A 13,186-nucleotide genomic window follows, 5' to 3' on the forward strand; every position below is an offset into this window, starting at 1 on the left:
AGAGAGTTATGAGAGAAATAAACACAAAGGCAACATCGGCCAGCTCCTCAATGGGTTCTTCATTCTGGACATGGAGATCTCCACTCCCTTACCTTTTTGGAAGTTTGGCGATAATGTTGGTACTCATTGTAGTGGCACTCATCGTCCTCGCTTGTTCCTTTCATAAGCGTCTTTCCTCCGCCACCACCTCGTCGGAGAAATCTGCACGTCCGGCGGCCAACGCAATAGTGGAGATGTCTCCGAGAGTCGTCGTAATCATGGCCGGCGATCAGAAACCTTCCCACATCGGTGTTCCTATTTCTTCATCATCGTCTGATAAACCTATTGACTAAGCTGTGTGATTCACTCAGTCTTCAATTGTACTTGAAATCTTGCTAACCCTCGGTCTTCTATAAGCCCGAGGTTCTTTTTGTAATTTTTCTTCTTGAATTTTTCGGAATATGTAAAAAAAAAAAAAAGAAGGTTGAGAAATAGTAGATCGTTTTCTGATCGATCAAGAGTTTTTTGCATAATCTATATCAGGTTTGGATTTGCTATATATGCTAGCTAACCGTTGATATATTTATTCACTGATGATTTACAATCGTGATCTTCAACTCTTTTACCGTTGAAGAAGACATTTAATTTGTTCGGTTGAATAAACAGTACTCGAATTAGCACGAATTGATAGTATGAGGTTTCTGTGAGCAAAACAAAAATCTAAGGAGAATTAAATTAAGAGTTTTCCTTTTTCATGTGTCTTCTAATTTGAGGGCTGAAATTTTTTCTTTCAGCCCTATGCTTTCCCTTACAAGAGAGTCCGGTTTTTATTTCTTGTTGGAGTTTTACGCCAGGGGTAGGCCTAAAGATATTTATCAAGAAAAAGTTCTAAAATTTTGATTTACTACAGGAGGATTGCTCCATTCATTTTGGTTCATTTGATTACACGGAGAAATCTTCAATTTACTGTGAACATGACTCTTCATAAGAGGATTAGAGTTAAACATTACTTCTTCCGGTTCACAATAAGTGACCAATTTGCTTCTAGCATGTCCATTAAGAAAATACTAATTTTATACAAAAATATCTAATATGACTAAACTACCCCTAATTAAACATTTAGTGTGAGAAGTAAGAAATTTTTTTAGGGATATGTACATAGGGGTTAATTTGTAAAAACAAACTGAATTCTTTCTTGATTACATAACTGGATACTTATTTTGAACAAAAATGAAAAAGTAAATTGGTCACTTATTGTGAACCGGAGGGAGTAGTAAAACGTCGAGCGAATTTCCTTGCCAAACATGTACTTCCTTTCACAGCTGTAGTACTAGCGTTATTCTCGTGTTCCCTATTTTTAAATCGATATGATTACCTAATGTTTTCTTTGCTTTGTTTTTTTTTTTCTAGCTTTGTTACTATTTCGCTTTCCGTAGTTCATTGTCATAATTATTGTGATTTTGCTGTACTGAGCTGGTGGTCTTCCAAAAATAACATTTCTACCTTCACAAGGTAGGGATAAGGTCTTCGTACTTACTATCTTCATCAGGCCTACTTATAAAAATATACTGGATATGTTATTATTAATTACAGGGAGAGAAGAGACTCAAATATGTATAGTAGTACAATTCAGCAGCATGAACATGGACATACTGCTGAAAATGGGGTGAAGAAGAAGAAGAATTAGGAGTTTACAAAAGTAGTGTTAGTGGAGTTTAGTGGTAAATGTAGTTAATGCCAATAATCTTTTTGTGGGAAAATGGATAGGGATGCGGCGAACCGTTCACGCAAAAAAAGAGGAAAAGTTGAAAGAACGAATAAATGAGTAGATGATGACAAAGAAAGAGAGAGAAATAAAATAAAAATAGTTAAAATATTGTCATTGGGAAAAGGCAAAGAGCAACAGAGAGCTAAGTGTAATGCGTGTCGCTACTGTAAGTAATGAGAACACTTGTCAGAAGGGACTCTCCTTTTCTATAATGTGCCATTCCGAAAAATTTAATTCTGTGACTCATACAAGTGAAACTACTTGTGTGAGGTCTTTTTTGTATGGTCCCAAAATTTTGTGGACTTAGATGATTAAAATATGAATGCATAAATATGTGAGATAAAAGAAGGCCTCCCACTACAAATGTAAATTATGTGAGACACAAAATAAAATCACTCTGACACTCCCAATATCTGAAGTAGCAGTAGTACAATTTTTGCATGTAATATCCTATTGGATATTCCTTACTCTTGTACGTTACTACTTCCATGCCCCGCCGCGGCTGTACATAATTTCCCCGTCAACCACCCAAAGCACCTGATAATTTTTTCAATATATAACATTAAAGCAATTGGTACCTAGTATTTATTAAGCACTTTAAGTGTTTACCAAATGCGAAAATAAGTTAAAAAGTGACATGCTTATAAGCTTAGCCAAACACCCTCTAAGTCTGGCATATGAAATTATTATTTTTTCCTCAAAATTAAACCGGTTTTTTGATTTAATTTTTTTCTCAAAATTAAATGTATTACTAGGCAAAGAACATTGAAATTAAGATTACTTGGTTTTCTATATGCCACTAATCGTAATGCCAACTTTTAACACCGTCTATAGGACCGATGATTTTGAGTGAAATTAAAATTTTAAAAACTTAGGTAAATGATAAGAACTCACCTAGGAAAATGATAAATTCGGCCACGATTTTCATACAATATTTTGTGCTACGAGATTTCTTAAAACTCAACTAATTAACATTTATCTACAGCAACCATTACCCACTAAATATGATTGATGAGATGCAGTTAAACTAAAATTATGTAAACTTTTTACTAATGTAACATAAATTATATCATACTAATCTAGTTTCACGTCGTATTTTCACCAAGGAACACATCTATCTACGAGTTTATCCAACCCTTTGTACAATTTTAGTGTCCATTTTTTTTACTCATTTGTCTATTTCGAAGATCATTTGAGATTATTACAAACAAAGCAAATCTTGCTCATTGTATAACGTTTTGAACGTCCAACAAAACACAAACTTAGTTGAGTTCTTTTACAACCCCTTGCATTGTCCCAATATGTAGCCAATGAATCTTGGTTTGTCATAATACAAACTTGAGACTGCAACGTCATAGAGTTGCCAACGTGTGAAAAAACATGGACATAAATTACTTATTATTTCTAAAGAAACCAACCATATTTATAACCCGATAATTCTTGGATAACTTTAAGGGTAGTTTAGTGATCACGCCCAACTATGCCTTATAAAAAAGACTCTGCGGACGTTGCAAATATAACCCGAGTATTACGCCCAGGGTCGAATCCACAGAGAGTTAACCTATCAACCGCTATCTTCAGACCCACTAAGTCTTCAGAACCAGCTTCTCAAATATTCAAATTCTCAGTTGAGTGTTCTTTAATAACTAGCTTGCAAGTAACTAAATGGTTGTAACTAAATTAAAAGGGTTGTAAACAATTATGAGAAAAAGCTAAGGCAATGATTTCCCCTATTGATGGAATCCCTTCTGTTTATGCTCATACAAATTTACCCACACATCTCTATCAATCATGAACGATAATCTTACCGTAAATCTCGCCCGAGTAATTACAGTAATCTACTATTGCACTCTCCCGAGCTACACTAGCTTACTTCATTTAGCACAATTCACTCTAGATTGCACCCAAGGCTTCGTTATTCCTAATCCCGCCTTTAAACCCGCAATTATAGATTCCTCTAATAATCTAGGAGTGGTGTTGTTCAACGATACCCTAAATATGCACTCTTTTCCAAGTTATGCACACTAAATAGGCACAGCTAATTGAGGATCCTGTCAATTAACTACAACGAACACGAAGTTGAACAAATAAAGATTAAACTAGCAATTTGTATTCACATAAACAAGAAGTTCATCACCCAATAGGTTCCATCAAAGCCTTAGACAAGGAATTTAGCTACTCATGGCTATGGGAAAATAAACTAAGATTGAATTCATCATAAAATCAAAAGAAAAGAAGAAAGATGTTTAGAGTATTTTCTCACAATGGTTTTCCTTGCTAAGAAACCTAAAAAAACAATACATGCCTCTCTTGGGCGAAGTCTAGTGTTTTAAATAGGGTTTAGGTCTAAAAATCCCGTAATTGACACTTTGGTCCCTGAAGTTTACTGCGCCTGCCGCGGTTCTGCCGCGGTCGCGGTAGAACCGCGGCCAAACACCCTCGCGGAATCTCAATCTTCTGCAGCTGCTTCCCACCGCGGTTCTGCCGCGGTCGCGGTGGAACCGCGGTGGATCCAGTTCTCTGAATCTTCGGCCTGTTTTTGCACGGGTCACTTAGGAAATTTCACAGTTGGCCTCTTTTTCATCACTTTTGACTCCAAAACTGCTCCTTAGCCGTCTTTATACATATATCACCTACAAATCATGAAAAGCACTAATAAGAGCATTTTGTCATCACTTTTAGCATTAAAACTACACAAGAAGGTGATTATTTAAGGTGTGATTATAGTCAAATTCACCTATTATCAACACCCCACACTTAAATCTTTGCTCGTCCTCGAGCAACTAAACCACACTTCTAGGCCTAACTGCTCAATGCATTGCCCCAATTTATGTCACACCTGCTATTATCAATGATCGACCCAAGCAGTGCACAATCATATCTCAAATGCAGACTCTCATGCCAAGACACACTTGTGCTCACTCTAATTACTCTAACAGAAGTGAAGACTCACTTTTTCTTCCTGAGTCACATGCCCTCACATAAACAAAATCTGAGAGAAGTTCCACACACATAAAATTCAACAATAAGGAACCATATATAGAAAGAATTCACTCACTCTCAGCAAAGAGCATTCACATGCCACACAGACACACCATAAGCTTGCCCCTAGTGTAATACTCTACTAATCGAGCCATTCAGTCAAAGATCAAGAGGTCTTTATAGGTTGTAATGTAGGCTAAGGGACGGGTAGGATATATTTGGATATAGTGACTAACCTCCCTAAGCACTTTTAATACACACTTCCTTTTATTTCACCTTTATGTTCAACCCAATCATTATTCCACATTTTGTTTCACTTGTGACCCCCACTTTTCGTTAGGTACAACTGGCTTTTTCTTTTTTTTTTCTTTTCTTTTCTCTCTCTTTTTTTTTTCCAGATTTATTGTACACTGCCAGTTCACCAACCAGAACCTTCATTCTTGATTCCCCTTTTCTCTTTTTTTTTTCTAGTTCTCTCCCACCCCACACTTTGACTTTTGTATATTCTTTAGTGATTAAGTGCTTCTAGGAGGTAAGGGTTCAAACAATGAGCTTATTCAAACACAACGATTTAGATTATTATAGGGTTATCAAAGAACATGCTTCAGGCTCAAAGGGGTTAACTATGGTAATATGCACAGGTGGATTCTCAAGTATAAAGGGTTGCACAAAGAAATGCCTCAATCATCTCTAAGACGAAACGACTTCTATTTCGCTTTGCAAACATACAGGGCAAGTTCTAGGTATCATATGCAGCATAGGATGCAAGTAACAACTCACACACACTTAGCATGTAACTCATTCCGAATCAGTTCATCAACACAATCATACGAGTATTCAAGCCAGACAAGATGTGCAAAATTAAGGCATATATTATGAGTCCACAAACAAGCTTAAACCTTACACCCTTAGTTCGTTTTCTTTGCAAGTGTGCACATTTGGGGTTACATTCTGACCTTCACCCATTTAATCCTAAAACTATAAAAGAAAAATCTACCTAACCCGATTCAAGAAAAACTCTTGGAAAAGAACCGTGGTCAAAAGAAAAACCAAGGGGAAGGTACTACACTACCAAAAAGAAGAAAATAAACTAAAAAAAAAATTCTACATGGACTACTTCCCTCAAGAGTACTGTCCACATAGTCCGTCATCAGGAAGAGTCCTCTACAAGTTTTTTTTTTATATATCTGACTTTGACCCTCAAGAGACCCGTCAACAAGTGTCCGTCGTTGGGCCAAGTCAGCTACTCCTAATATAACTTACTCACATATGTACACCACATCTACTGCTACATCACAATAACAACTATATACATTTCAAGACACAGTTAGAGCAAGTCTCCCACCCCACACTTAAAATCATGGCATGTCCCCATGTCATATCAATACAGTAAAGAACAGAAGAGTGAGAAGACTAACCTGAGGCTCAATCCGAGTCAGAGACGGTGCTGGGGTCTACATGGCAGGCCCTCCCCAATGCGCGTAGCCAAGCCATAAACCGGCTCTCAGATCTAGCTTGCCTCTGTGACATGGCATCCATCCGTGTGTGTAGACCATCCACCGAGGTGCAGAGATCCGCGACCTTTTCCTTCAAGGAGCGCAGCATAGGCCGGGAGGACTGTGAGCGAGATAGGTCTGCTCCAGAATGGGGGCGCCGAGAGGGCCCGGCACTGTCAACAGACCTCCTGGACGGTGCAACAGGGACCGGATCATCCTCCTCATCATCAATCTCAATTGTAGTGCGGGTGCCCCTGCCCACTCTGATGCTAGAAGCTTTGAAAGCTGCTTTGGGAGGCAAATCGCCATCAGCAGGGTTGGTAGGGGTGTTTCTCATCAAGCATAATGTGGTCACCAAGGAAGGGAAATAGAATCCCTTTGTCAGCAGCGGGCCCCGTAAGATCATTTCATCGCCAATTACCCGTGCCGCATCAAAATCCTTCCCTGTCACAAAGCACCAAGTCAACAGTGCCCTATTGAAGTTCACGTCCGTGGTATTGCTCGAAGGCAGGAACTTGCTACAGATAACCGTCAACCAACACTTGGCTAGGTGAGTGAAGGAGTTAAAGTTGAGGGTGATTTGGTCACGGATCCAAATGGGCCGCCCCCCTGTGCAAAGTACATCTGTCATGACCTCCCATGTCACCCCAGGCCTGTCATGGTAGTAATCGACATCACTGGTGAACGGAGGCAGCCGCAACACCCGGCGAATTGTTTGAATTTGAGCACTAACCACCATACCCCGAACAATCACCTCCCTACCCAAGTTCAACGGGCAGTTGGCATAAAATTCACGAACCAGCATCTTGTTGACAGGTGCAGGGTCAGCAAATAGGAACTCCATTTCCCGCCGCCGTATGTCTTCATACATTTCCACTTTTTCAGCTCGGAGGGCTGCCCGATCAATCGGGATTTCATGGATGAATGTTTTTGTAGCTTTGGCATTGAAGTCATCCTCGGCCAGTTCCGATTGGAATCTGGACTCATCATAAGCAGGTCGTTGGGATGTGCCTCCAGAGCGCCTTTGCCTTTTGGGAGCCATTGATCCTGCAAATAATCAAACAAACCATCAACAAATGCCCTAGCTAGTGCCAATAAGGTGGTTACTCAGACTTCACCACCCAATGACACCAAATATAGCTCCTGACTTCACTCATAACAACCCCCACAATAGCTCCATAATTTTCTTACCACGTCCGGTATAATACACCCCACACTTATTCCATTCAATGGTACCCATGACATACAACACCACCATATACAAACACCACTCTACAACAAATATCACCATACCAACAAAAACCATGCTACAACAAATATCACCATACCAACAATCAACTACACAACAAGAACCATCAACTACAACATCCCAAACCTAGGTTGGCTTAAAGACCCCAAAAATATACAACTTAGTGCCACAATTTTTTTTTTCGGCCAACACATGACCCAATCCATACTGCACCACAAGAATTTAATTTTAGGCCTCCAAACCACCAAAACAACTTCACAATTAATTAACAATGGAGACCCAATTAATTTANTTGATACCCTTTCTTTCTAACCCTGTCCAAAAGCCTGCATTACGGTCCAAAGAAATACCTTCTGATCAGTCTTCGAGAAATGCCAAGTCGAGTAAGTAGAGGTGATTCATATGAGGGACAATACTCTGGTTCAAACAGGAAAAAAGGAAAAAAGAGAGAGTCTTATCGATGAAAACCCTCACGGGTACCGCAAAGCGATGAAAGCTGAGAGAAATAAAAATGAGAGAGTCTTATTGGTGAAAACCCTCACGGGCACCTTGAGGCGACTGTAAGTTGAGAGAAAGAACAAAATGAGAGAGGCTTGATGGTGAAAACCCTTCGGGCACTACAAGTCGAATAAGGATTGTGAATCGGATTGGATAAGCGGAGCATTGAAGCCCAGTTTCATGGTGAAAAGGTACAACAACAGCTGAGCAGATTTGCTTAACAGAATAGGCCACAGGTGCATGTCAAGGTCATTAGAGTCGGTACCCACATCCGATAGGTTTCCACTTTGTAGTTTTCTTGTTAGGAATCATCTCTTTCCGTTGTCATCTACTCTGTCCCTTTTTTATTTCCTCTTCCTAAGTCTATTGGGTCAACACAAGTGAGAAATGACTTTAAAATTTGCCACCAGCTTTCCAATTGCACAAAACGGGATCTGGTTAGCACATCAAAGCGTCATAAGTCAGGAAAGAACAGCAGGCACGCTGAGTTGGCAACAATCAACATGCTTTGGGATCCTTGTGAAACGCAAAGGCTTGGTATATGTCAATTCATGCAACAAATGAAGGGTTAGGGTGAACAGATCAAAGGTATTCCTTGTGATAAGCTTGATAAAAGGGTGTTAAACCAGTGACGAGCAAGACCTTCCAAGCAGAAGTCAAAGCTATCATGGCAAATGCGGGAGCTATAGACCTCAAGGACCGGACCAGGGGTTTAAGTCAAGAAAGAACAGCTTACATTTTGAGTGGGTGGCAATTGACGTGCTTTGGGATTCGTATGAAATACAAGGGTTTGGTACATATCAATTCATGAACAATGAAACAAGATGGAGGGTGTTTGGTGAACGGATCAGAGATATTTTCTGTGTTAAGGGTAACAAAGAAAGTGGTTAGTCAATAAACAAGCAAGGTCTTCGAGTGGGAATCATTTATCATGGCGAGTGAAGGAATAATAGATCTTGAGGCCAAGGCCAGTGATTTAAATCAGGAAAGAACAACATGTGCGCTGAGTTGGTAACAATCAATATGCTTGGGAGTCCATGTGAAACACAAAGGTTTGGTAAATTTCAGTATGAGCGGTGCAACAGATAGAGGGTATTAGGTCTGAACGAGAAGAAGTATTTTCTGGGATAAGGTTTACAAAGGAAATGGTTAGCCCAGGAACAAGCAGGGTCTTCGAATGGAAATAAGTTATCATGACAAGCGAAGGAGCAACAGACCTCAAGGTCAAGGCCGGTGGTTTAAGTCAAGAAAGAGCAGCATACACACAGAGTGGGGGCAATGGACGTGCTTTGGGATTCGTGTGAGACACAAAGGTTGGGTAGTTGTCAGTTCATGAGCAGTGCAATAAATAGAGGATATTAGGTCTGAACGGAGAAAAGGGTATTTTCAGTGATACGGATGATAGAGAAAGTGGTTAGTCAATAAACAGGCAGGGTCTTCAAGTGGAAATCAATTATCGTGGGAAGTGAAGGAGCAATCGCCCTCAAAGTCAAGGCCACAAACCAACCACCACATTTTTAAACTGACAAGATTTTTCTTTGATTGAAACAGGGGCAGAAATTTCGTTCGTTTCGGAGAAACCCTCCTTAGGGAAAAAGCAAGCACCAAAACAGGTTTGACCATAAGTTCTCAGGACCCTCCTGGAAAATGGGACTTAGTTTAAATTTCAAAACAATCATGAGTAGCATAATTTAGCATAAAGATACCTCAAGGAATATAAGTGGTTTCAAAGTCGCATGCTTGAAGTAGGATCCAATTAGGAGTTCTCAGGACCCTCCTGGAAAATGGGACTTAGTTTAAATCTCAAAACAATCATAAATAGCATAATTTAGCATAAATATAAGTTGGTTTCACAGTTTGCATGCTTAAGATAGGATTCAATTATGAGTTTTCAGGACCCTCCTGGATAATGGGACGTAGTTTTGAGGTCTGCTTAGATAACAAGATATAGATAACAAGGTCTGCTTAGGTTAAAAAAAAAAATTTTTAACTAGAAGTTGTCAGGACCCTCCTGGATAATGGGGAGTAGTTAAGACCTATTAGATAACAAATGTAGTGGGAGTAATACCTTTAGAAGGTATAACTTAGGTTCGTAATTGTTAGGAGTTGTCAGGACCTCCCTGGATAATAGGACTTAGCTTTCAAATTCTTATAATAGTTGGTAGAATAATTCAGTTTAACACTCACATATGTGCCCAACCACCAAACTGGGGCAGAAAATGTTCCTTGTTTTCTTTATTTTGTTGCAATCAGGCGCCCACCTGGAGAATAAGGGAATACATTTCGAGTTTTGGAAATCAGGCGCCCACCTGGATAGCAAGGGAATACATTTTAAGTTTTGGCAATCAGGCGCCCACCTGGATAACAAGGGAATACAATTCAAGTTTTGGCAATCAGGCGCCCACCTGGATAACAAGGGAATACATTTCAAGTTTTGGAAATCAGGCGTCCACCTGGATAACAAGGGAATACAATTCAAGTTTTGGTAATCAGGCACCCACCTGGAAAATAAGGGAATACAATTCCAGTTTTGGTAATCAGGCGCCCACCTGGAAAACAAGGGAATATAGTTCAAGTTTTTGGCAATCAGGCGCCCACCTGGAGAACAGGGGAATATAGTTCGAGTTTTGGTAATCAGGCACCCACCTGGAGAACAAGGGAATACAGTTCAAATTTTGGCAATCAGGCGCCCACCTAGAGAACAAGGGAATACAACTCAAGTTTTGGCAATCGGGCGCCCACCTGGAAAACAACGGAATATAGTTCAAGTTTTTGGCAATCAGGCGCCCACCTAGAGAACAAGGGAATACAGTTCGAGTTTTGGTAATCAGGCACCCACCTAGAGAACAAGGGAATACAATTCGAGTTTTGGTAAACAGGCACCCACCTGGAGAGTACGGGAATACAATTCAAATTCAGCAATCAGGCGCCCACCTGGAGAACAAGGGAATACATTTCAAATGTCAGCAATCAGGCGCCCACCTAGAGAACAAGGGAATACATTTCAAGATTCAGCAATCAGGCACCCACCTGGAGAACAAGGGAATACATTTTAAGTTCAGCAGTCAGGCGCCCACCTGGAGAACAAGGGAAGTACAATTCAGGATTTTAGCTTTCAATTTCTAGTAATATTCGGTAACACGATGCGCCCAGCCACCAAACTGGGACAGAAAATTCTTCTTTGTTTGTCTATTTTTGTTGAAATCAGGAGCCCGCCTGGAGAACAGAGGCATTTATTTCATGTTTTAGCAGTCAGGAGCCCGCCTGGAGAACAGAGGCATATATTTCAAGTCTTAGCAATCAGGAGCCCGCCTGGAGAACAGAGGCATACATTTCAAGTTTCAGCAGTCAGGAGCCCGCCTGGAGAACATAGGCATATATTTCAAGTCAGCAATCAGGCGCCCACCTGGAGAACAAGGGAATACATTTCAAGTTCAGCAATCAGGCGCCCACCTGGAGAACAAGGGAATACACTTCAAGTTCAGCAATCAGGCGCCCACCTGGAGAACAAGGGAATACATTTCAAATTTAAGCAATTAGGCGCCCACCCGGAGAACAAGGGAATACATTTCAAGATTCAACAATCAGGCGCTCACCTGGAGAACAAGGGAATACATTTCGAATTTAAGCAATCAGGCGCCAACCTGGAAAACAAGGGAATACATTTCAAGTTCAACAATCAGGCGCCCACCTGGAGAACAAGGGAAGTACAATTCAAATTTTAGCTTTCAAATTTCTAGTAATGTTTGGTAACATGATGCGCCCAGCCACCAAACTGGGGCAGAAAATTCTTTTTTTGTTTGTCTATTTTTGAAATCAGGAGCCCGCCTGGAGAACAGAGGCATTTATTTCAAGTTTTAGCAATCAGGAGCCCGCCTGGAGAACAGAGGCATTCATTTCAAGTTTTAGCAATCAGGAGCCCGCCTGGAGAACAAAGGCATTTATTTCAAGTTTTTAGCAATCAGGAGCCCGCCTGGAGAACAGAGGCATTTATTTCAAGTTTTAGCAATCAGGAGCCCGCCTGGAGAACAGAGGCATTTATTTCAAGTTTTTAGCAATCAGGAGCCCGCCTGGAGAACAGAGGCATTTATTTCAAGTTTTAGCAATCAGGAGCCCACCTGGAGAACAGAGGCATATATTTCAAGTTTTTAGCAATCAGGAGCCCGCCTGGAGAACAGAGGCATATATTTCAATTTTTAGCAGTCAGGAGCCCGCCTGGAGAACAGAGGCATATATTTCAAGTTTCAGCAGTCAGGAGCCCGCCTGGAGAACAGAGGCATACATTTCAATTTTCAGCAGTCAGGATCCCGCCTGAAGAACAGAGGAATACATTCAAGTTCAGCAGTCAGGCATCACCCGGAGAAAGGGCAAAACATCTCAGATCACAGTTCAATTCAGCAACAAAGGAGGCTTGTGGAAAGAATGCGAGTCAACAGTCCGAGACGACCAGCGATAGGTTGTCACAATCCAAAATAATAAAAGAAGAGGAGAAACAAAAGAAGGCAAAAGTGAATCCAAATGCAGAAATAGAGAAAAATGTGAATTGCTTGAGACATGATTGGAGTCACAAGCTTGGTGTGGTGTCCGGGATTGGTCCGAAAAGCTGAGGAAGAATGAATTAGCACCTGCAACTAGCAAGCATCAAGGTTCAGATCCAAAGTCTGCATGAAGAACCATTCAAGACTCAAGATCAAGCTTCAGAGACTTATAGATGGGAATCTTGTAACTTGTAGTTGACAGGCTTAGCTAGCTTTTTCATGTTTTGAGTTTTAATAACAGGACAGCGGACCAGAACCTCGGCGGAACGGCACCTCGACTGGCTCTCCACCTCGGCATACTCCATCATCTCACTCAGCTCTGAACTACACGTGGCCTGATTCCTTTATAGCCAAGGATATGTAGGCAGCTCAGATACCAGGGCTCGGTCACATTCTCCTTTTCTTTCAGTTTCGGTCCCTCCAAATAAAGGTCGGGTCAAAAAACCTGTCTAGTCGTTCTTTGTCTGAAAACTCTTCGTGTTTCTAGTCAAAGAGGGGCAGCTGTAGACATGTAATTTTTGACCCTCCCCAAGATTTTTCATATTTTAGCATGTAAATATTTAACTTAGGCCTAATAGCGCAATTTCAATTAATTTTGACGCTTTTACTTTATTTTAGTACAAGAAAAATGAAAATTACAAAAAATATTTTAGTTTATGTATTTTCATAAATTTTG

This window comes from Nicotiana attenuata, unplaced genomic scaffold (genome assembly GCF_001879085.1).
Source record: "Nicotiana attenuata strain UT unplaced genomic scaffold, NIATTr2, whole genome shotgun sequence".
Lineage (NCBI taxonomy): Eukaryota > Viridiplantae > Streptophyta > Magnoliopsida > Solanales > Solanaceae > Nicotiana > Nicotiana attenuata.